Source organism: Ambystoma mexicanum, chromosome 1p (genome assembly GCF_040938575.1).
Source record: "Ambystoma mexicanum isolate Mex_15411 chromosome 1p, UKY_AmexF1_1, whole genome shotgun sequence".
Lineage (NCBI taxonomy): Eukaryota > Metazoa > Chordata > Amphibia > Caudata > Ambystomatidae > Ambystoma > Ambystoma mexicanum.
In genome coordinates this window covers 225788454-225813631 of record NC_090921.1, presented here as the reverse complement: position 1 = coordinate 225813631, position 25178 = coordinate 225788454, and the positions used below count along the sequence as shown (strand labels likewise).

At 44.2% G+C, this 25178-nt stretch overlaps 1 pseudogene; it reads right to left on the bottom strand.

The window, feature by feature from the left end:
• Positions 1-25178, bottom strand: part of LOC138472326 (NXPE family member 3-like) — a 206656-nt pseudogene that overhangs the window by 175283 nt on the left and 6195 nt on the right.

Genomic DNA, 25178 nt, shown 5'->3' with positions numbered 1-25178 from the left:
CAATCCTGCAAAGCTGTAGAGTCCAGGAGTTGTTTTACCCGTGATTGAATGCCTTCAAGGGTTTGTAAAGAGGTTATCCCCAAAATTCTTTGTTCGGAAATTATCGGCACAGGTTCTGAGTTTGTGTCTATTTCTCCCATTCCTATTCGAGATAGCGCGTCCGCTTTTCCATTCTTACAGCCGGGGCGGTAAGTGATTACTAAATCGAACTCAGCAAAGAACAAAGCCCATCGGAGCTGACGTGACGATTGAGCCTTGGCAGTTTTTAAATATTGTAAGTTTCGGTGATCAGTGATCACGGTGATGGTATGCCTGGCGCCAAGAAGATAATGCCGCCAAGCCTTAAAGGCGGACTTAATGGCTAATAATTCCTTGTCGGTGATTGCATAATTTACCTCAGGCGGCGAGAACTTTCTGGACCAAAATGCTACAGGGTGCAGTTGGTTGGTTTCAGGGTCTCTCTCAGACAGATCAGCTCCCATGGCTAAGCTGGACCCGTCGGTTTCGACTATATATGGGAGATCGGGACGCGGGTGCTTCAAAATAGGTGCGGACGTGAATTTAGCTTTCAATTCCTGGAAGGCCTGTTCGGCTTCCTTGGTCCATTTGAAGCGTTTATTTTTCCGCAAGAGTGCAGTGATGGGTTGTACCACACGTGAAAATTCCAGGATAAATCTGTGATAAAAATTGGCAAAACCAAGCATGCTTTGGACACCTTTCACCGAACTAGGTGATGGCCATTTGAGGATGGCATCCACTTTTCGTGAGTCCATTCAGACCCCTTTAGGTGTCAGGATGAATCCAAGAAACTCAACCTCGGTGGTATGGAAAACGCACTTTTCCAGTTTTGCAAACAGTTTGTGCTTGCGCAATTTCTCAAGGACGGCCCTGACATGCTTTCTGTGATCAGATTCCAAAGAGGAGTACAAAAGAATGTCATTGATATATACGACAACACAAACATCGATGAGTTCCCGAAGGACATCGTTCATGAAGAATTGGAAGGCAGCAGGCGCGTTGCACAACCCGAAAGGCATCACCTGGTATTCGAATAATCCATATTTTGTACGGAAGGCCGTTTTCCATTCGTCGCCTTCTTTTACTCGCACCAGATGATAAGCCCCTCGGAGATATAACTTGGTGTATACGCAAGCGTCCTTCACCTGGTCAAGGAGTTCAGGGATCGGAGGCAGAGGGTAACGGTTTTTAACAGTTATCTGGTTCAATGCGCGGTAGTCGATACAAGTTCTAAGGTCGCCTTCTTTTTTGGGCACGAAGAACAAAGCCGAGGATGGCGGAGACTTTGACGGGCGAATGAAACCATTGGCTAGGTATTGATCTAAATATTGTCTCAAATGCAGATTCTCAGGTTCAGTAAGGGCATAAATCCTGCTACCAGGGGGTTGTGCAGCGGGCACCAGATCGATTTGGCAATCGTACGATCTGTGGGGAGGTAACGTGTTGGCCTGTTCCTTTTGGAAGACGTCCTGAAAGTCTTGGTATTCTGGAGGTAGTTGCATGGAGACAGAGGTTACAGACGCTAGACTAATCTTCAGATTTTCTGGGTAGCAGGTTTGTGCACAATCCGGGAAGGTTATTCTCTTCGCTCGCCAATCAATTCGAGGATTATGTGTCTCTAACCAAGGGATTCCGAGAATAACCTGAAACTGTGGAGCCTTGATTACATCAAACACAACTGCCTCCCGATGGCCGTCCGGACCTATATGTGTCACCTCAGCAGTGGAATGTGTTACCGGTCCAGAGGCAATTTCGGTTCCATCGACTGTGGTGATGACATCTTTGCTGGTTTTAGGACGCAGAGGGAGGTTAATCCTAGAGACCAATTCACGATCCACATAGTTTCCTATAGCCCCACTATCGATGTATGCCTTTATTGCATGCAACCGCTTAGGCTGTTCCGGATCTACGAGGACCATTGGCACAATGAAATGCGAGGTCTGAGAGTTAGTTTTCAAGCTCGGCAAGCAGACCCCTACGCTTGTCGGGCGTGGTCGTTTCCCGAAACAGAGTCTTCATGGTTTTTATCAGCGGCTCCTACCACCTTCTTGGGCGGTTTTGCCGGGCAATCTCGTAGAAAGTGTCCAGAGGACCCACAATAAAGACATAATTGCATCTGCCGTCTTCTTTCACGTTCCTTTTGAGTTAAAGGATTTAACCCCTCCGATTTGCATAGGCTCAGAGACATCAGCACCCTTGGGGTTAGCGTGGGTCTTGACCAACACCCGGGTCTCAAACTTGGACCGATCTGCTTTTCTGTTTTGAAGTCTGTCCTCCAATTGGACCACTAAGTCTATATATTCTGTGCATTCTTGGGGTGGATTTACAACTTGGGCCAGGACATCTTTAAGTTCTCCGCGTAGACCTCGATAAAATAACGTGATTCTTTTATCCTCTGGCCACCCAGTTTCCACAATTAGTCTATTAAAGGTTGCAATGTAGGATAGGAGGTCCTGATTGCCCTGTCTCAGGGATAGAAGTTCGTCATCCTGAGCCTGCCCCTGAGAGTGTCGAGCAAATAACCTTTCCTTGCTTGCTTGAAATCCTTGAAAATCACGGAGAATCGGGTCATCTTGAGTAACCAGTGGAACTGACCAATCGGCAGTACAGCCGCTGAGATATGACAATACAAAGGCGACTTTGGTCTGGTTGGTCTGGTCATTAGGGAAGGCCCCAGGTCTGCATAGGAAGTGCAAACGACACTGATTCATGAATACGGCGAATCGTTTGAGGTCCCCAGCAAAGCGTTCGGGTGGGGCCAGCGGCGTGTTTCCAGGTAGATTAATCTGCACAGGGTTACTGGGAACCACAGGAGCGGGGTTCCCCCCGGAACCGGGTAGAGGAGCGTGTCCAGCTTGACCTTGCAAAAACTGTCTAGCCAGGTCATCAGTTCTTTCCTTTGATACAATCACTTCCCTCCTGAGAGCATTAGTCTCTTGATGAGCGGCGTGTACTTCGGCCCGTAATTCCCCCAGTAGTCGGGCCAACTGATCAGTCTCAGAAGTTTCCATAGCGCCTGGGTGGGAATTTGTAGGAAGGCTTAGCGTTCTGTAACGCTCACCTGACTCCCACGGAGGCGCTGGTCTAGTCTGGGTTGCTGTGGCCTCTTTGAGCGTGATGCGCAGAACTCGGAACACCGACTGAACAGGACCCTCAAATTGTGCTTGTCTGGCCCGTAGGAATATCCTTCTGCAGATGAGAAAGGGGATTAACAGTCTGCAGAATAGTGTGCTTGCTCCCCCCTTCCCCCCTTCGTTCTTCTCTAACTTCCTCCGAAATCCCCGGTTGAAGCTCACCTTATGGTTTGAAAGGATGAACTCTCCATCCTGCTTCTGGTGCAGGGGCGCGTGTTTGTCCAGTTACTTCACTGGTTTTCAGAATGGCGCTGGCAAAATCCACTTGACTTTTCTGAGTGGAACGCCGTAAGTATGAAGATTACAAAAGTTCAAGTGTTGAGCCTCCTTTTCTGTTGCCTTCCCAACCTGTGATCTGTCCTTTATTTCAGGTGCAGAATGAAGGCGATGCGTTTAGAGATTGAATTGCCGATGGTAAACTCAGGTGAGTTAGTGATGGGGGCGATCCCTCTTAATGTCTTTATATTCCTCCAGTAATGTCTTTTGTCCTTTCCCCATAGGGGCCGGGGTGCGGTACCTGCCAACGAAGCGGCGCCGACTGGAAATGAGGAATGGTCCACCAACAGAAGGCTGGTAAGTGTTATGGCGGAAAATTAGGCTTTCCTCATATGTTCCTTCTGCTCACCTTTTGTCTCTTCTTCTCTCCCCTAGGTGCAGAGATGTGGCGACCAGTGCAGACAGTCGCGGTGGAGCCAGAAGAACTCCCGCGGACAGGTGAGTGAAGCGCGGAGCTGCAGCGAGCAACGTGGTGCTTTTAAATTAAAGTCTTTTCTCAGGAACGCTGACGTGAAGGTTCCAGATGCAGGTAAGAAGTTTGATAAAATTCTTGGTTTTCACCTTTCTCTTCTCTTCTTTCCTTACAGGTGTTCCAGGATCGAGGCGGGCGTGGCTGGAGACCAGATGCAGGAGCAGACACGGTGAGCGTTCAGCTGCTTGGATGCAGAACAACGCGAAATATGAGCTACTGTCTGGGCGTGGCATAAATAGCCCCCAAAGTAGTTCCAGGTAAGTATCCTTCCCTGGCCACGCCCGAGTGGCAAAATAGTCCCAATGAAAAAATAGTCCCTTTCAGGTCTCAGGGAGGCCTGAATCTTGCAGCATGGTCTGCATCAGGTAAGTGCACAAAACACCTTCCTTTATGAGCCTGGCGCCTATGGCGCCAGGACTGATGTCCAACATGAGCCTGGCGCCAAAGGCGCCAGGACAGAGTCCAAAGAGCCCCTATAAGGGTCCGCTGGGCTTTTACCCGGGGGCATGATGCCTGCTCCCGGGGGTGCTGGGCCTGGCCTGGTGCTCCGGGGGTAGGCATCATGACAGCCTTCTATTTCTTTGACCTCCACCTCTTGTCTTCTGATCAGGTGGTCATCAAACGGGGAAACAATCTCTTCTTCCAATTTCTGCTCTGCAAATGGTGCAACTGCCTCAAATCATATTTAAAACTGTTCTTTTATAACATGCTTGATGCCAGTAAGTGGTTTCTAAGCACAGGATCGGGATTCAAATCTGTGTTGTGCTGCGTTGTCTTGCTTTCAAGACAAACACTTTTCCCCTAAGCTATCCTTCCTCCCCATTAACCCAATATTTTTCAAATCAACATACCACTTTGCAATATTATTGGAATGCATGACATATGGTGTAAGTACTGGCAGGACATGAGCAGTTACCCCCATAATTGGCATATGAGCATAGTATGTGGACACCCTTCTACACCAATAAAGTAATCTGTACACTATGCAATGCATGTTCCTAAACCAAGCTATATCTTCTGGCTTTGCCAATGCTTGTTTAATTTGATGGTTCTCAGCTGAGTGCAGTTTTGCACATTTTGCACAGGTTCATGAATGACATGGGAAGAAACTGTACTGCTAACAAAGGTAGTTTGCTTGAATCCCACTGGCTGTCTTCACTAGGGTCCCCTAAAAACCGATGCATCTGAGGAGCTTGGTCAAAGAGAAGCCAATATCCTGGAAGGACAATGCTTGATTAACAACTGGTTGCTCATATTATTGAACCTGATCTGGTCTAGTGACAAGATTGTAGATTCCAACTTACCAAGGCTTCTGTTCCCAGGGAGAACGTGAAGAGTCTGAATCCGTCCAGGTTTTATGATCTGTTTAGTTACAGAACTAGAAGTCAAAAAGAAAAAGATCATTTATAATGCACACTGTGAGCATCGAAATGAACAATAATGATAGAGTGTGTGGTCAAGCTCACATGTGTGCTCTGCTGCAGAAGGGCCATTGGCTAACATGATGAAGGATGTTAATATTGTTCCTGAGGGGCACCACTGGAATGACAGTGAGTGTGTGCACTGTAGTTACCAAAATTAATGATATCATCATCAAAACAATTCATACTTTAGAGCAACAATACATACAGCTCATCAAATATTTAATACCAGTGAACAAATTACTTTCTCCTGGTAATGTTCTTGCTGATGGATGTTCTTCCCACGGATTCCTCATATTAGCGATCTCATATAATCCTCATATGGTGTAAAGCTCTCTATAAATAAATAAATCAATCAATTAGATATATTTGTATCCTGCTTTGCAGTCTCTGAACATTTTTCCACACCAGTGGGCACTGTGCATCATTGGCATTGACGTCCCTCAACGGTTACCATTCCCGCGTCCCGACATGACGACGATGATAGTATAAATAGCATGCATTGCGTCCATTGACTCAGTTCCTAGTTTTTCCCTGTTTTGCTCAGCCGACTTGAGGAGTTAAATAGCCCTTATGGGCAAGGAAGAAGAGAGAAGGGCACACATTTGCTCCCAGAGGGGTAGGCTGGGAGTCAATGAGGAATCTGTGGGAGGAACATTCATCAGAAAGAACATTACCAGGAGTCAATAATGTGTTCTAGTAATGGATTGAGAAGTGCTGAGAAGTGGATTTTGTGAAATTTTGATTAGCACATAATATTGCGCAGAACCGCTCTTCCAAAGTGAGTGTCCTGGCCTGACAGCTTATCTAATCAGTAATGCTTTTAGAAAGTATGGCGTGAGGACCAAGTTGCAGCATTGCAAATGTTCTGCAATGGTACACATCTTCTCAGAGTCAAAGTCGTTGCCATTCTACGGGTGGAATGGGCTCTTCAGTTCACAGGACATCCTTTCCAGAGATGGAATAGCACGCAGAAAGGCCTAAAGGGAGCCATAATATGAGTGTTTGCCTGGTCACTGCTTGGCCTAATTTGTGACCAGTGTAGCCTATAAATAGTTGCTCATCCTGTCTGATGGCTGATCTTGAAATTTAAAAATTAAGAGCCCTTTTTTGGGTCAAGCCTGTGTAACCTCTCTTCATCCTTAGAACGTTAAGGAGGGGGGTAGAAAACTAGCAGTGAGTTCTTCTATATAGATGAAATTCAGAAAACACCTTGGGAAGGAAGGCGGCACAACCCTCAAAACTACCTCGTCCTTGGAGAATACTGTGAATGGTGGTTTGCAAGATGGGACTTATAGCTCACTAACCATACGAGCAGTGGTGGCTGCTTATAAAGGGAACATTGGTGCCACACCCCCTAGCCGAGAGTGAAAAAATAAAATTATATGCACTGTGAATATGATTTATTTTACTCTTTACTGCAGAACATGCAGGGTCGCTGTTTATTAAAATAATAAACATTGCATGGACGTGGCTGCCTCTGGGACAGGGGCATGTCCCATTTCACACAGTTTTCACTTTGTCTAACTGTACAGAGCGTGTGGGGCTCCACGCAGTTAGCATAATCGAATATAAACTTTTATGTGAGGAGGCTGGCGGGGTGCTACAGCTGTGGCCCCGCCCGCAGTATCAATTTATGCACGAACAGTGCAGTGAGGATCTGCATAGTAACACTTATTGAAATGGGATTCATTGGCTGTTTATCAGCCAATAACATTTCATTAGACGGAATTGTGTGCCCCTCATATATGTGTATTGAAGAGGTGTCATGACGTAACACCATGCTAATAAAAGGAGCTCCTGCACGGACGTGCCTTAGAACAGTGGCAGACTCCAACAATGTAACTCATGTCTCCGTCTCTCAATGGTGGGTCTGCAGGCCTCACTGTGAAAAAGGATTGCATAACTCCCTTAAGAGACAGAAAGTACGTTCTCACCTTAACAGAGCAAAGCCATTGATTGCACGCATTCAGGAAACACATCTCTCACAGGCTGCTAAACTTAAACAGCAAAAAGAATGGAGTTATTACCCTTATCAATAAGGCTTTCAAATGTATAGTTACAGCGAGGATGTTAATGGATTCTATTGAATATACAATTCTAGATATCTATGGTCCAACATTTCCAGACCCTTCTTTTTGGCTACATTTAAGAAATCATATTATTCAAGCCAATCCTAACAACCTAATTGTATGTGGTGACTGTAATGAGATTATTGATCCTCTTTTGGACAGGAAGTCTAGTGTACGGTTCAAAAATAGCAAATCTCATATGCAATTCACACATTTTGTGGCTAGGTCATATTGATATAACTCATCTGTCTGATTTAGAATTTACTTTTTTTCGCCAATCCCTCACAACTCTTTTTCGAGCTTAGATTACATACTAATTTCCAAATCCATTGCTAACTTTCTCCTGGATGCCCAAATTGAAAGTATCGCTCTTTCAGACCATGCGCCAATTCATATTCAATTTACAACTCCACAGAATATGCACTACTCTAATAGATGGAGATTCAATTCGGCCCTCTTGAAAGATGAGCTATTTACACCTGTCATTACTCAGCAGCAAAGCAATTTCTTCTTAGAGAACAAAAGTCAAGCTAGACTTTAATTGGGATTGCTATAAGGCAGTACTGAGAGGTCATATTGTATCTTTTGTTGCCAATAAAAAGAAAAACTTTAAAAATAATCAGATAATATTCTTAAGCAACTCAAATCTCTTGAATCGCATTACACACGTACCAACTCTATGCTTACTCTTAATAATATTATAAGGTTAGAGTGCAATGTAACAAAATTGTCACACAGTACTCATGTGCGACCCTTCTAAAATGTAAAGCGAAAATATATCAATTTTCCAACAAATCAAGTAAATCCTTGGCATCATACCTCAAACTTAATAAAGAAAATGCCGACATTGCAGTCATGAAGGGTCAGGCTGGTAATAGGGCATTTCCAGATAAAGAAATTCTCCATGTTTTTTCTTAATTTTACCAGAATGTATACGCATCGGATGCCTCTCCTAATTATGAACATGTTCGAGACTTTCTTCAACATGTACCTCATGTTGCGTATCCAAGAGTTAATATTCAAGCATCAAATACCCCTATCTCTACCGCTGAAATTTACAGAGCCATAAAGGACCTAAAAAAAAGTAAGGCTTCGGGTCCAGATGGCTTCTCTATTTATTTTTTTGCTCACTTCAATACCCTATCGGTGCCCAAACTTAATGAACTTTTCTCTCCCTTCAAAACGATCAAAAGATCACAGGGATCATTCTCTGAAGCCATGCTAATAGTTTCCCCTAAGCCTAATAAAGATCCTGAACTCCCCCATCAACACTGATTGTAAAATCTTCGCCAAGATCCTAGTGAATAAACTTAAAAATTATCAGGTAGGCTATGTTAAAGGTAGACTATCTATTTCTAATGTATAAGACTTGTGTGGGATTAGCCAGGTAATGGGCGCTATGGAAAATAGGAATGTAGACGTCAGTTTAACCTAAAAGAGATGTAACTGCTGCACCTCCGTACAGTGAAGGAGAATCCCAAACCAGTGCCTATCTATTTCTAATATTAGACTATTTTTGGATGTTTTAAATAATATCCACAAATCGAAAGACGCCTGCGCTGCTGTACCATTGGTTGCAGAAAAAGCATTCGATAGGGTAGAACGGGATTACATGCGTGATACCCTTAGATGGCTTGGTATCAATACTCCTTTTCTTCCCATGATTGGTGTATTATACTCTAATCCTAAAACTGCAGACTTTATTAATGGGAAAATGTCCCTATATTTGCCATTATTTAAAGATACACGCCAAGGTTGCCCTCTTTCTCCACTTTTGTTTATTTTAGCTTTGGAAAATTTTTTCGAGGCAATTAGACAGTAGAATAATATACTGGGTATTAAGTGCGAAAGTATACAAGTCAAAACTGCAGTTTATGCTGATGATGTACTATTGCTTAAAAAATAAATCCACGTATTGGTATACAAAAGCTGTTGGACACTATTTTGCAATTCTCACTGGCTCCAGGCTATAAGCTAAAAACAGATAAATCAGAAATGTTACCTCTAAATCTCCATTGTACTAGGTATCATATTCAAACCTTGGGTATGAAATGGTGTCCTAAAGGCATCAAAAATCTTGGTGTTCACATTTCCTCATCCATTAAGTATATCTCTAAACAGAACACTATGGGCCTCATTACGACCCTGGCGGAATGGGTTAACGGGTGCCGCAAATGGATGTGGACCCGTTAAACCCATTCCGCCTGATTACGAGGTCCCCTCGCGGGACCCAGTAGGGACGCCTGAGAAAGGGAGATAACAACGGGCCGGTCATAATCGGCCCGTTGATAGCTCCCTGCACCCATTTCCATTGAGCCCTATGGGGGCTCGAATGGGAATGGGGAAGGTCCGGGTTCGGGTTCCAAACTCGGAATGGCCTGGTAATTCCCCATTCAGGGAACCCGGACCCAGTTTTGGAGGCAGCCATGCTGCCAATAACGGCATGGCTACCGTCAAAGCCGTAATGAGGCCCTATGGCTCTACTGTCTAGAATAAGGGATTTAACAGACTCTTAGTCCCCCCTTTATTTATCCTGGTGGGGTTCGTTTAAAATCTATTAAAATGTTTATCCCCCCAATTATTTTATATCTTCTGTAAATGGTACCAATACCCCTTTCCTCATTCTTCTTCAAGTCTATAGATTACTATAGATTCCTATAGATTCCTGCCTAGATAAATTCCTGTGGGGAAAAAAAGTGTAGAATATCTTTATATAAACTTAAAAAAAACCATGTATCTGTGGTGGAGTTGGATTCCTGGATTTAAAAAAATACCATATGGCCTTTCTTTTAAGGCAGACGCAGTTGTGGTTTACTCATGTAGATTGTACCATTGCACCGAAGTGACTGCTTGTTGAGCGAGCAATGGTTTCCCCACTAACTCTTGCAGATTGTTACATCAGCAAGGGTAAAAACAGATTTATCAACTGTATTAGTTTATCTGTCCGTTATCTTAGAGCATATATGTTCCCATCCATTGCAAAATCATTTCAATTTACCTCACAGTATATTTGTCTTAATTCATTAATACAAGTTAATAAAAGATCTATGTTTTGGAAACCATGTCTTTCTCTGGGCATTGAGTATTTTAATCAGCTATTTGTTTAAGGAGCACCAGTTTCCTTTAATGAATTTGCAGCGAACTGCCATGCACCTGTTTCATTCATGCAACAATATATGACGATTATTGAAGCCATTATCTGGGAGGATAGCTCAGCGACAACGTCCTTGTCTTGGAAGCAGGACGACACGAAGTCTGCGCTTAGAAACCTCTGGATAATTAAGCACATTATAAATACGCAACTAAGACAAAAAAAAAAACAATTTTGCAACTAAAAAACAAACAATTCCTGTAAGAGCGCCACTATGCCCGCAGGCTGTGAGAACGCTTTAAAAATGCAAAAAAATAAAATATTATGGAAAATTATAATCTATGATCCCAATCCAGAAAGAATGCGATGCAAAACCCCAAAATTACTGCCTCCTTAGTCTATAAAGATCTTTCAGAAATGTCCTCCTCGGATTCTGTTTGGGATTTGCATGTCGCTTGGCAGCAGGACTGCACCCTACCGGACAGTTAACTATATTGCCCTCTTAAGTGGAAGAATATCTGAAAGTAACCAGGTCAGCCAGCCTTCTCCAAACTTTATACTTCTTTCCTCATAGAGCTCGCATCACTCCTCTCACGATACTAAAGGAGATGCTGCACAGAATCATTGTTGCTGGAGTTGCTGTCATGCTCAAGGATCGTTTAAATATATGTTTATTTAATGTGACAATGTTAAATTATTCTGACAAAATGTGTGGAATACATTTAAACTTATTCTCAACTTGCAACATGACTTGTGTTTTACAATCCTTTTTCTGGGTAGTGCAATGCAGTGTTTTCAGCTAAGCATCACTTAATTAATCACCAAGAGAGAGAGAGCCAAGATGAGAGGTTCTATCCTGAACAAGCGGTTCCGACCTACTTATATTGTATTCTTACAAATTCTTATTTTTTAACTTTTATTTTAACTTGCACATATACATCGTCATGTATTCCATTTCTGCATTATACACATAGGGCCTCATTACGACCCTGGCGGTACAGGGTTAACTGCGCTGTAAAAGGTGCCGGCGCCGTTAACCCTGTACCACCTCATTACGAGGTCCCCTCGCGGGACCCGGTAAGTAACGCCTGGTCAAACAAGGCGTGCTTACCGGGTCCCGCGAGGGGAAGAGAGAGCAACCAACAGGCCAACTCGTAATGGCCCGTTGTTTGCTCCCTCTCCCATTCCCATTCAGCCCTATCAGATCTGAATGGGAATGGGAAAGGACGGGGTCCGGGTCCTTGGAGGGAGGAATTACCAGGCCTTCCGAACTCGGAATGGCCCGGTAATTCCTCATTCTGTGGACCCGGACGCGATTTCGGCACAGCCATGCCACCAATAGCGGCATGGCTATCACCAAGGTTGTAATGAGGGCCATAATCATTGTTTACCATTACATTGCTTGAATTTGCCACAGATGTCCCTGGGGCGACTCTGAGTGGGTAATAGTTCAGCATACATTTCCTCACAATCATTTGCCCATAACATGTCTTTCTCCCAGTCATTTTTTTGGGGGTGGTTCCACGCTTTTCCACTTCATTAAAATCACTCGTTTTGCCAGCAATAGGCTGAGGTTCAGTAGTTTACAACATGTAGGATTCATTTTCCCCACCACCCCAAGTAGGCACCTCGTAGGGCACCATTCTATAGGTTGGTCTGACATGAGATGTAATGTATCACACACCTCCGCCCAGTAAGCCGTTAGACGAGTGCATGCCCATAGCATGTGAAATGTATCTGTGTTTTCACTTCCGCACCTGGGACATTTACCATCCGTCGGGGGTAATATACTCTTCAGTCTACCCAGTGTATAATGCATTCTGTGTATAATTTTATAATTAATTAGCCGGTTTTGTGAATTGCATTTATTTTTTTCGTTAGTCCACAAAACTATGTCCATTGTATATCAGTGATGGTGTGCCCTAGATCCCGTTCCCCCTTCCCTTTAGCTCCCTGGGTTAATGGTTCTCGGGTTGTTGTCCCAATTTTATACAGCGTGGTAGTCCCTTCAGTAAATATATATCCCAGACCCAAATGTATTGTAGATTCGGCACGGAATACACCCGAGACCCCCATTGCTCATGCGCAACGGTTGATACCCTTACTTCTCCAATGTGTAGCTATTTTTGTGTCCTGTGTAGGGGGAATGTAGGGTGCTTCCCACAATGGCATATTTGGATGATATAAAACTTCTTGTCCAGGTTTCCCTGCTATTCTGGCCAAGGCAGTGCATGTTGCGAATGTAGGATCAGTAGTGTTACTGGGTCTGGGATGTGCTTATGCCATTTTATGTAGGAGTTTCACTGTGTTTCACTCGTGCATTTCAGCAGTTGCGTGCTGTGCCTGTAGGTAGGCGGCCGCCCATTGTGTTGCATAGTGTGCCTGTGCTACCAGGTAATATAATTCCAACTCGGGCGCAGCCAGCCCCCCACGTAAATATTGGTTAGTAAGTTTCCGCCAACCTATTCTAGATTGGCCATTCCATTCCACACAAATATTGCGCATGCCCCCTGAATTATTGAGAAAAAGGAGCTGCCCGGCCACACAAATACAGTACTAATTAAATACAATATTTGGGGTAGAACTAACATCTTAACTAGTGCAAGCCTACCCATGAGGGATATTGGTAGAGATCGCCATTGCTCAAGCTTAGTGCAGAGCGCTACCACAAGTGTCTCATAGTTTAAAGTACGGGTGAGTTTTGCTGTCCTCGCCACCTGCACACCCAAGTATTTCAGTTGGTTGGGGTTCCATTGCAGGCCATGGAGTTCTGTGGGTTTTAAGGTAGCTTCTTTAAGGGGGAATATCTCAGATTTGGCTGAATTTAACTTTAGAACGGAGGACTCTCTGAATTTTTAGAGCACCCAGTGCTTTCCCCAGATTACGTTCGGGGTTCGGGGTTCCACAAGTATAACATATCATCAGCATATAGCGTGATAATCTCTATTTTGTCTATTAGCGGGATCCCAACCCTACTGTATCTGGACCTTAATAGGTCAGCTAATGGTTCTATAACTAAAGCAAACAAAAGGGGTGTCAGCGGACAGCCCTGTCGTGTGCCGCCTGCAAATTTTAATATCTCTGATAGTATCTCATTGACGCACACTCTTGTGTATGGTTGTGTATACAGTATTGTAACCCATTTTATGAAATTAGGCCCGAACCCGTAATTATGCAAGAGCCTGGATAGGAAGGGCCAATAGATGGTGTTGAAGGCCTTTTGCATGTCTGATGCTAGTGCCACCCCTTGCATGTCCCTGGGGATCGAGGCCAGTAGGAAACTTTCTCTATCTTTTTCTGGTCTGTCACCACTACCCCATCTGGCCGTTCTATGCAGGGTATAACAGTGTTTCCTCGCTCCCCTCTCACCATCTTTGCCAGGAGTCTGCCTGGCTGTTCCTGCTCACCATAACGCCTCGTGGTGTCAGGTTTGTCGAAATAGCGGATCTCTTGGTCCACTGCTGCCCTGTACTCCTCTAGTTGGGTCTTAATATCCAGTTTAGTTTGTGGTCTGGGGTCTGTGATGTACTGTTACTGTAATTTACCAATTTCCTCTTCCTGTCTTTTCAGTTCTCTGAGGATTGCTTTAAGTACCCCAAATTCCATGTACATGGCAATGCCTCTTATATACACTTTAAAGGCCTGCCATAGTGTCGCCTGACTCTCCTCTGTGCCATCATTGTGCTCGAAATATTCATTGATGTGCTGGGTCAGGCTGCTCTTATACACGTGGTCTAACACTGCTGTTGCCTTGAACCTCCATGGGGACCTTTGTGGTGCGACTTTAGGGATTTGCATGCTATCAAAATTGAGGAATGGTCTGAAATTGTTCTAGGGAGTATTTTGGCTTTGGTTACCCAGCCCAGAGCCTTCTGTGATAGTAGCCAGATGTCAATCCTTGAGTGCATATCATGCACCGACAAGTAAAACGTATAAGCACATTATGTGCCATTCAGAGAGCACCTCACATCGCAGAGTCTCAGGTCTGTTATGTGAGTGTGTATCATGCGGGCTGCATTAGTTAGCGTCCTAGGGGTACCGGATGTAAAGTCCAGGCGAGTGTCCAGAATCGTATTGAAGTTGCTCCCGGAAATTATCTGGGCTGTAGGGTATTTGGAACATTTCTTAAAAAGCTTGGAGTAAAACATTGGGTCGTCTATATTCGGACCATATAGATTCAAGAGCAGTACCTCTTCTTCTCCTATCCTCCCATGTACCAGTACATAGCGTACCTGAGGGTCGCTTTTCATGTTGTAGTGGATAAATGGTAGTGATATGTGTATCAGTGTTAGTACCCCACGCGCCCTGCTAGAAAACATTGTTTAGAAGGGATGTTTGCTCCACCCAAGCGTTATCTTTTCTGCTTAATATCCTAATAGATGGGTCTCCTGAAGGTACACAATTTGGGCCCCCAGTCTGTTAATGTATGCCATTATTTTCCTCCTTTTCGCTGGTATCCCCAACCCTCGTACATTCCAGCTTAATAATGTGATCCCATTCGTATCCTTCTTAGCCATTTGTAACAGTGGCAACTAATAGGTATGTATGGTATTAATGTTACAAAGAGTTCTCGTGTGTCCTCTTGATCCGTAGCAGTGCATTTTTTTTAACTTTAACACCCCTCCATGCAACCCTTCTCCCCTCCCCCACCCTCACAGTTCCCCGAACTTCAATTACGCCATTCCCCTCATCCCCCCCATTCCTGAGTGGTCCATATAGTTGATGTACACGCATCAGGGAAACGCTGCTGTGGTGGTCACGGCCAAAGACCATCACTTGTCTGCCCACATAACTCCATGGGGACCTTTGTGGTGCGACTTTAGGGATTTGTTTGTTGCTTGAACACATGATAAAAACAGAGGCTTCCTTCATTCCATGTGTCTCGTAGTCTGTCTTTTGTATTCTGGTGTATCCTCTCATCTATTGTACTTTCCAACGTCATCTGTGTTATTCTATTGTTACTCCTGTATGTGCATCAGTGATTTGTTCTTGTCTTCTGCGGTGGTCGATGTCTGTTTTGACTGCACAGGGATATTTGCTTCCACAAAGCTAGCTGCCTCTTCTGGAAAGGTGAAAAAGTATGTCTTATTATTAGGCTGCATGCAGAGCCGAGCCAGATACAGCATTGCATAGGGAACTTTGCGTTCACAGAGCATTCTCTTGACACCTGTGAAAGAACACCTTTCTTGTTGTACCGCATGTGTGTAATCTGGGAACATTTGAATCACATTTGAGCCCAATCTCAGTTTCTGCTTATCTCTGGCGGTGCGGAGGAGTAAGTCTCTATCTCTGTAGTTCATTAATCTTGTAATGATTGGCCTTGGATAGGCTCCAGGTTTGGGGCACAGTGCCTGAGATCTGTGTGCCCTTTCCACTACAAACATGGAGGACCAGCCCGGGTCTCCAATTAATTCCTTGAGTAATTCCTCCACAGCAAGCTCCATCGGGCCCTTGAGTGCTTCTTCAGAGATCCCCACTATGTCTATATTATTTTGGAGCAACCTGGCTTCCAAGTCCTCACATTTAAGTTTCACCAATCCCAGATCTTTTGCCATTTACGTCACTGTGTTGCGTAGTGTCTCCAGTGTGTCCTCCGTTGTGCTGATTCATGCCTCCACTTTCAGGATGCGGCCGGTGGCTTTTTCAAGTTGGTTCCTGATTGTCGTCACGTTCGTGTTGACCCCATCCAGTTTATCGTTCAGGGTCGCAAATCCCTGCTGCATTGATGTGAATACTGCCTGAGGGTCCATGGTAGTTGCCGGTGGCATAGGCATAGGCTGCAGGGTCTGCTCAGCATTTGCGTCTGTCATTTTGTCTGTTCTGACAACCGCTATCGTGAATTTATCTATGGCACCTTTTCCCTTTTTTGGGCCTATCCTTTTGGGCATTGTCTTCAGGTCTGTCCCAGTCTCTTCCTCTGTTCCTATTTCTCCTCGAATGGCTGATGAATGAGCTGTGCGGACTACGGTCCTCTCTGCCGTGGTTCTCCGTACTGTGAGGCTTCGTCACTGCTTAGTGTAGAGGTGCAGGGGAGGCCTTCAGTTACGTGGTATAGGGTACTTATTCATGCATGCCGTTAGCATTGCTGTGATGATGCCACTTTCATTTGCCATAGGTGTGCGACCTACCCTAATAATGTAACTAATTTCTCTTTGAATGTCCAGAGAGGTCAATTTATATTCTTGGGTCCTACCTTGTACAGAAGACAGATCACGTGACGCCACCCCTTTTCAAGAGAGTTGTCACCAGTGGAACGTTTATGAGTGCATCAATTCTCGCTCCAGTGGTGAGATTGTGAGTTCGTAGTTCCACCAGCGTTCAGGTTCTTCGTGTGAACTTGTTAATGATAGTTTGTGGATTAGCTACTCTATGCAGTCCCCGGGCATTTGTTTGCTGGATGTGATGGTGCCCTTTCAGTCCACCGTATCACTGTGCTTCGATGTGCCCAAATGCATTCGTATCGAGTGAGTCCTCTAGTCCACTGCCTGGAGTCGTGTGATTTAGGGCGGTGAAAACTGGGTGTGGTGCCGCTCTATGCTAACCGTCGTGATCTGTGTTTTATGGTGGTGACTGACACTTTCAAAATGACCAAAAAGTAAATCTCTGCACAATTGCGGGGGCCTGAGGCGGACTGTCCAAGAGTGTTGCAGAAATTTGCGGTAGGACTGCATAGTGCAGCGTCTCTAGTAGCGTAGCATCACCACTTGTGAGTCTCCTGGCGACGTAGGGGCCCCAAGCGATCCCTGCAGTTAAAATGTCAATCACTCCCCTCTGTTGCCGTGCTGTGCTCCTTTTGTCGTGGAGCGACGTGGCCGTATATGCTGAGGGGCCTCGCGGGTGTTGCCGGGTGGTTGCAATGGGGGATTCCTTCTTGGGGGCGAATGGCTTGCCCACCCCGATTCGGGCCAATGTACCCCTAAGAGTCGGTATTGAACCACCGGGGTCACAACACGACTTTAATATTTTAAGCGGGCTCGCTCTGTGATGTATGTCAAAGCTGGGTCAATCCTCGCAGCGCCGGGCTTACCGGTTACCTGAAGGCGCTGTGTTGTTGCTAGCCTTCTCGCCCACACGGGTCTCACTGTCCGCTAGCGCTCGAAGGGTCCTGTTAGGGATAATTCTCACCCAAGTGCTAAATTCCCTCTACCTTAGAGCCCTTCAGCTCTTTTGCTATATTTTGGGACTTTGAACTTTTTCATTTTTCAATGTGTTTTACTTTTGTGTTCTTTGGATATGGAGTTTTAAAACAACTCCATAGACATCACCTTTTTTTGTGTGTCACACAGCAACTTCAGTGCAGTGGCACAGGGTTGTATTTCAGACTCCCCAAGGTTTAAATACCTTCTCTGGGACTGACTACTGTCTCCCAGAGCATATAAAGTTAAATTGACTTTACTAGTCTTTTTAAATTTACAAACCCAGCACACACTATCTTCCTATAGAGTGCTGGATGGGTTGCCTAGCATCCCCTGAGTCTAAACACTCATGTAACAGTCAAATGTTACCCTTTCCCTCTTGAAATGGCTGGTGGCAGTGGTTTAGAACAAACTACCATGATTTTCCCGACCGCGAACACCGTTAGCTAAAAATCGGGTCAGCCATGTTTTTCAATATGGCGCCCAAGACCTATCTGTAAAAACAGACTCTGTTACTTTCAGGAAAGGTTCTTCTAGTGTTTGTCTCTGCGCGCCAAACCAGGTTTGGTCCCTTTTGTTTGTTGGCCTTTAGCAGGCTTCAGTGCTGAAGCCCTCCTCTGGCGCCTGAGTGTCTGGGGTGGACAGGATGCGAGGGAGGTGCCGAAACTCCCTGCGCTTAGTCTCCTAGGAGACCTGAATGTACTCTGGTGTGATTGGCCGGCTGGCTGTCCAGCAAGGACAGCAACCCTGCTGGGTTGGTGACAGCTATGCTGGAATGAATTGGGGGAAAACTGTTTAAAAGCAGGCCTCTGGGACTTGGAGCAGAGTCGACCAGTGGAACGAGAGAACCAAAGACGAGCTGAAGGAAGACGACTGCTGCAACTCCTGGTCCACCGGTAAAGCCCTGCTGCAGGTCCGAATTGCCTGAAACTCCCTCCACAGAGAAGCCCTTCAAGGACGACTTCTTCCCTTGAGTTTGGTGGGAACAACCAACTCACAAGTCTCTATACTGGTGGCATTTTCTTCAGTGAGCTGTTGAAAACGGGATAGCCAGTGAGAAAGATACCAGTTTGTGGTCTTTAAGGCACTCACACCTTAAACCAATGTTTTACAAAGCTTGTGGCCTCTTCCCTGGGCAGTGCATGCACCTTCCGACATCCTCGTTCTTGTCCCCACAACTGAAGCTCAGGAACAGCGAGATCTGCAGGAAATGCCAGGAAAAACTGCCTCAGCTACAGCTCTGCTTCATTCAACAGGTACTGTGCAAGTGCGTTCAGGAAATCCTTTCTTCCGCGGTGGAAGTTTGTGAAACTTTCCCAACTTTGAAGGCTTGTCCTTCCCTAAATCAACATATAACTTTTCGTCTGGCCAACTACTTCTAAAAACCGTGGCAAAGACTTAACCGTTAACAACCAGAACTGTGCTATCCGATCCAAGACTCTGGACCATTGACTTTGCTTTGGCCCAGGCCTATTGAATTGAAATGCTGGTTGTAGTGAAATGAAACTATTTGTCCTACCTCTGAATGTATATGTGCTTTAATTCTTTTAACCTTGTCTTTCTGCCCCTTTTTAAAGTAACTGAAGTGCCATTTTGCTCCCACTTCAGGGAAGCTGAACTTGTTCAGAAACAGATTGGTTGTGTATTGTAGTATATTAGATTGTGATATTGATCTGCTCTTACTAGTGGAGTGTTTTCCAACAGACTGTTTAAATAAATGTATATTCTTTTACCAAGAAACCTTGAGTAAGTGTTTGTTTGAACCACTGTGATTGCTGCCCCTTAGTGTAACCTCTTGTACTGCTCACTTTACTCTTGAGATAAGTCTGGCTGCTCAACCACTGCTACCACATTACTGTGTAGTACAGGCTTGTACCAAAGGTAAAATTGTACTTACACTTGTAGTCTTAATTGTGTGTAGTGTTCCCAAAGGGTACTGCATGTGATCCTGCTTAACAGGTCCCCCAGGAGCTCCAGCGGTTAAACAGTTGGGTGTAGAGAGAGTTGCTTTGCCGCTTCTGGGTCCCGGCCACGTATTGGTGTCCACGTAGCTCCAGGGCAGAGGACTCAAGAATGCCGGTACAGAGCGCACATTGGGTTTCTGTGCCAAGTGTTGGCTTCGCTTCTCGCGCCTTCCAGAGTCCAGGTGGCCCTTCCCTCGGGGCTCCTCTTTCGGCACGGTGTATCTCTGGACATCTCACTCGGATCTCTAGATTTTTCCCTCACGTTTAGGTGAGCCTTTTAGATGTCTCAAATCGGGCTATATTTGCAGAATTTGAGCGTCTTTGGCCTCAGCCTCCACCGGAGTTCACGCAGGTCGCTACATCCAGCAATGCGTGCAACAGCGTCCCCTTATTCTTACAAATTCTAATCACGGATTGAACTAATACGTTAATCCTCCGGATAGCTGTCTCTATTAACTAGGAACGCTCCAAAGGACCGCATCCACCAAACGGACCAGGTAATTATTCACCTGTATCAAGTCAGACAGCTATATACTGTTTTAAGGAATCCTAAGTTTAACCTGAAAACAGCAGGGGGGGCAAGGGTCCCTGTGCTAGCTGCAAAATGCTGGAACTCACTCCCCATGGACATGTATTTATTTATTTTGATTCTTATAACGCGCTGCATGTCCATGGGCCTCAAGGCGCACAAAAGACAAGGACAAGACAGGACAACAAGGAAGCCAGTAGGATCTGAAAGGGTGTCATAAAAGATTATTCCGTGTTAAAAAGGTGAGTTTTTATGGCTTTTTTGAATAGGAGGTCATTTTGATTCTGTCGTAGCCCAGACGGCAGGGCATTCCAGTGTAGAGGACCCTGAACGTCAAGAGTGGTGCCACCAAATTTAGCAGTCTTAAATCTGGGGGGAGCAAGGATGGTAGCAGAGGAGGAGTGAAGATTTCTTCCATTGCTCTTGGTGTGAATGCGTTCAGACAGGTAGGTGGGGCTGCTGAGAGGCATTTATGTGTCGTAGTCAGCATTTTGTGTGAATTTGAATGTTTAACAGGAAGCCAATGAAGCTTTCTCCTGAAGATGGAGATATGGGAACGGCGAGATTGATTGAAAATGGTCCGGACAGCATTGTTCTGTGCCACTTGTAAGGACTGAATATTTGCGGCAGTAGTGCCAGACAGAAGGCTATTACAATAGTCTAGTCTAGAGTTTATCAGTGCCGTAGACAGAAGTGCGCAGCTTTCAGTAGTAATAAATGGACGTATATAATGTATACGCTTATTGATCAGTCCGCAGCTGGACCTGATTTTAGAGACATGCGGTTTCATAGATAATTCGTCGTCTAAGACAAATCCCAGAGTTTTTACCTTCCTTTGGACAGTGATGATGTTATCTGCAATAGGGAAATGGGGGTAGTTAGTATCTAGTTTACTCCTGGTGTTCTTAGAGGATACAATCATTAATTCGGTCTTGTTGTTACTAAGAGCAAGTGAGTTACAAGCCATCCAATCCTGTATACTGACTCCTTAGCTGGATGACGACCTGTGTGTCGTCTGCTTAGTTAGTATACTGAACACCTAGCTTGTTCAAGAGGTCCAGAAGAGGTCGAATATACAAGTTGAAAAGTAATGGCGACAGGCAGGAGCCTTGTGGGACACCACAGGTTTGTGAGATAGGAATGGAGTGATGACTACCTACACAACCCTAATCATGCGAGGACCCAAGAAGGAGGCAATCCATTTTGATGCCATCGAGGAACAATTTGCGACCTCTCCAAGCCTTGTCACTAGTAAGCTGTGATCAACCAGATTAAAAGCTGCAGAGAGGTCAAGTAGCATTAACAGTGTGGCTTGATTCTTGTCAGCGATGCCCGCCAAGGTGGATTTACGGTCGAGCATGTCTGTTTCAGTTTTCAGTTCCATGCAGAGCCCTATATCCAGAGTGTCGAGTGCCCAGGATCTTGTGTGTTCTTCAACATGAGCCTGGACTTGTTTATATGCGAGCTTGTCTAGTATCTTCAATATGAAGGGCACGTTGGTTATTGACCTTTAATTATCTTTGTTGGCGGGGTCTAGATTTTCTTTTTTCAGCAAAGGTGTTATCCAGGCAGATTTAAGCGCATCTGGTACCACACCTTCGTCAAATGATAAATGTATCAACTTAGTGATCCAGGGTACTAGCAAGTCAGTCAATTCTTTAAATATGTTAGTTGGACAGTCATCACCAGGGCAGGAGGTAGCTTTAAGATCTTGTATGACTCTAAGCACTTCCTTTTCAAAATAGTGGGAAAAGGAGAATTGGTGTATTCCACTTTGGGTGTTATTGATATGTGTGATATTTTTAGAGGGAGATGGCTGTGTTACATTGGTGAGGGCCTGATTGATTTCTTCCTTATGGGAGTCAATTTTAGAAAGGAAAGCATCAAGGATGTCTTGGCACCATTTATAATCTTTGGTTATGTTATTGGACGGTGGAGGACTTACTAGTGCGTTAGTCCAGCAATCAGTCAGGCTTTCTGGGGGGAACAGAAGCCTAGCAGGGAGTAGGTACCGCTGAGCCGGCGAGCTGCGGCGATGTCCGGTGAAAACGGGCCCGTCCCAGAAGCGCCTAGAGTCCTAAGATATACCTGGTGATGCTGGGAAATGTAGTCTAGAGGGACTACTCCACAAGCACACAGGCACACGTATAAACACCCAAAATAACAACCGTACGTGAGAGTTCTTTGCTCTCTGACAAGCACACATCAGTAGGCAATGAAAACAGCAGTAGCACCGCTATGGTATGCAGTTGTGAAAAAAATAACAAAGCTGCAAATTCAGTGAAGGATGGTAAATTCAGAGGCAAGCAGTTCGTGGCAGATTAAAATCACGTGTCAGCTGTCTGACAGATGCTGCCTTCGGGAAAAGCCCTTGTTACCTGTAAGGAAAGCAGGGAAATGAGGGAGAAAGGTTGCTTAAGAGGAGAGCCGCGGCGTGACCGGTGAAGACCGGCATGCCCCAGAAGCGCTGGTGCTGAAACTCCTGGACTCCCAAAATATACCTGGTGATGCTGGGAAATGTAGTCTAGTCGTTAGAGCTAATTCGTCCTTTTGGTTGTTCATAGCCAAGGTGAAGGCTCTGCTTTCTATCCAGTAATACTAATCCCACACAGGCAGCACTTCAGCACCTAGCTACATATAGGGCCTCATCACGAGTTGGGCGGTAACGCCAGTGCTATTACCGTTGGCGCTATTAGCCCTACCGCCAAACCCCCTGGCGCTATTAGCACCGGATCACAGGTTTGGGGGAATGGTTAGTGCCCATTCCCCAATGGGCCCATTCGGGAATTCCTCATTCCCCATTGGGCCCAATGGGGAAAATGTGCACTATTACTGCCAGCAGATTTCCCGCTGGTGGTAATAGCACTAAAAATAGGCAAATTTGATCTGGCAGACCCTTAAATGCGGCGGTAATAGCGCTACCTCCGCATTTAAGGGTTACCGCCAGACTCATGATGAGGCCCATATAGTCTGCTTTCTGCCATCACTAACTCCTTCATCCTGCAATATTTGTATGTTCCACTGACTAGGACCATTCTGTAACCTGGTCCATCTTGTAACATCTGTGCTATCCATTGACTCTGACCATTCTACCACATGCTATTTATTGTATTTATCACTGTTATTTGTATTTCATTGCATGTGCACCTTCTGTAACCTATGTTGTTCTACAAGTTTAATGCGCCCAGTTGCCCCAGGGTTTGCCTGCGCTAGACAAATAAACAAACTAAACTAAACCATAGCAGTTTAGCCTAACCTGTTTCTATGTTTTATCAACAGTTCCTCCGAATACAAGTTGGAATAGCCTTCACTAATAGAAGACAATGTCCAACTTCGTATATAGTCATTGTGACCATCTTTGCACCTTCCTGAAGAATGTTCCATAATGATGTAAAGAACAGAAACATGTTGAGTTCAATCTTCGAGTATTTGTTTTACTAGAATGCTATATGAATCAAACTAAGATTGTCATCACCAGATTGAACATTAGTAATCCGTTGTTGTTTTCAAATTTGACTGATCAAATTGGTATTTCAGATCTCTTTTGATAAGGACAACCTGTCACTAGACTATTTTTATAACTGCTGTTTTACATATTGTATGCACTATATATTTCAGTAATGTTTTTATTATCTATGAATAAAATTGATATATTTTCTTCAACCTATTAAATCCTTGGTCGAACTGCTGCTAAATCTATCTACCTACTATCTATATAGATTTAGTGCAATGCTACAACATGCTTTGGATAAAAATGGATCTTACTTGTTTGACCTTTTGATAGTAGTTGCAATTCAAATAAAAACGTCTAATTGGAAAAATGTCAATCTCCTTCATTTTTTTAATTTTTTTATTTATGTTTTAATCAAGATAAAAGAAAATCTTGATTTTTTCAATATTACAATATTATCACAACATTTTTGGTAAAATACAGCATTTATACATACATAGTTCTTTGTTACAAATTGATATGTTTAACAGATATGTGTAAAAACATGAAAGTTAAATTGATTAGCTCAGTTTTTTCTCTAGCTTTTTCATTTTTAAACAGTATAAAAAGTTCAAAATAGCATATCTAACAGTTTTCCTTACAGTGTGAAATAGCAAGTCCCATAATTCTGTAGTAGACTCAATGTATGATCCCCCAAACAAATGCTTAAAAACAGAATCCTCTATGGAAGTAATATTACACATTCTGCACATAAGTGTCTTAACGTTTCAGGAGCAGATTGACAATATCGGCAAGGAAATGCTTTTGGTGGTAAGAGTTTTCTTCTGCATAATACTTCATGGGTAGGCCATATATTTAAACGAAAGCGAAGGAAATTGTCTTGTTGACAAGAATTTGGAAACAGCATTAAATAAGGCTCCACCATATCATAACGCTTCAAATTGAATGGGTTGTCCTTAAATGTCTGATACGAGGTACAGGCATTCCTAGTCTTAATCCAGTCAAGTTTCCATAATCGCTTTTTGGCCGCATTAGGATTTTTGATCAGAGAGAGGTCAGAAAAATTCAATTGTAGGAGGATTCCCTGCGCCTTCGTTTGCCACACTGTAGGGAAATTATCTTTTGATTTTAACAGGTAATTTGCCGCAACGTACATTAACCCTTCAGAGTTTCTGTCAATTGCCATTAAGCATTTCCTATATAAGGAACAAAGTTTCCATTTGTAGATTGCATATAGTGACAGCAAACCTAACTCGTGCCTCAAAATGGATATGGGTATTGACATAGGTAAGTTTAACACACGTTTACAAAAATGACCTTCTAAAGCAGACCAATATTCACAGGTTTTTGTTTTAAAGGCTTCACTACCATATGTGACCACAGGTACGTATTTTTGTTTATAATAAATTATAATTGGCTTTAATGAAAAGTTGCAGTACCTGGCCTTCAATCTCCTTCATTATAAATTGTGGTGGAACTCCATTTAGAACATCCATAGGTAGGAAAGATACAAGTGTCCTCTCCTTCTCTATTATTAAAACACGAGTTGAAGTGGCAGTGTTTTCTAAAATTCCTATATAGAGTTTCCCCCAACTAATGAATAAAGTGAAGATC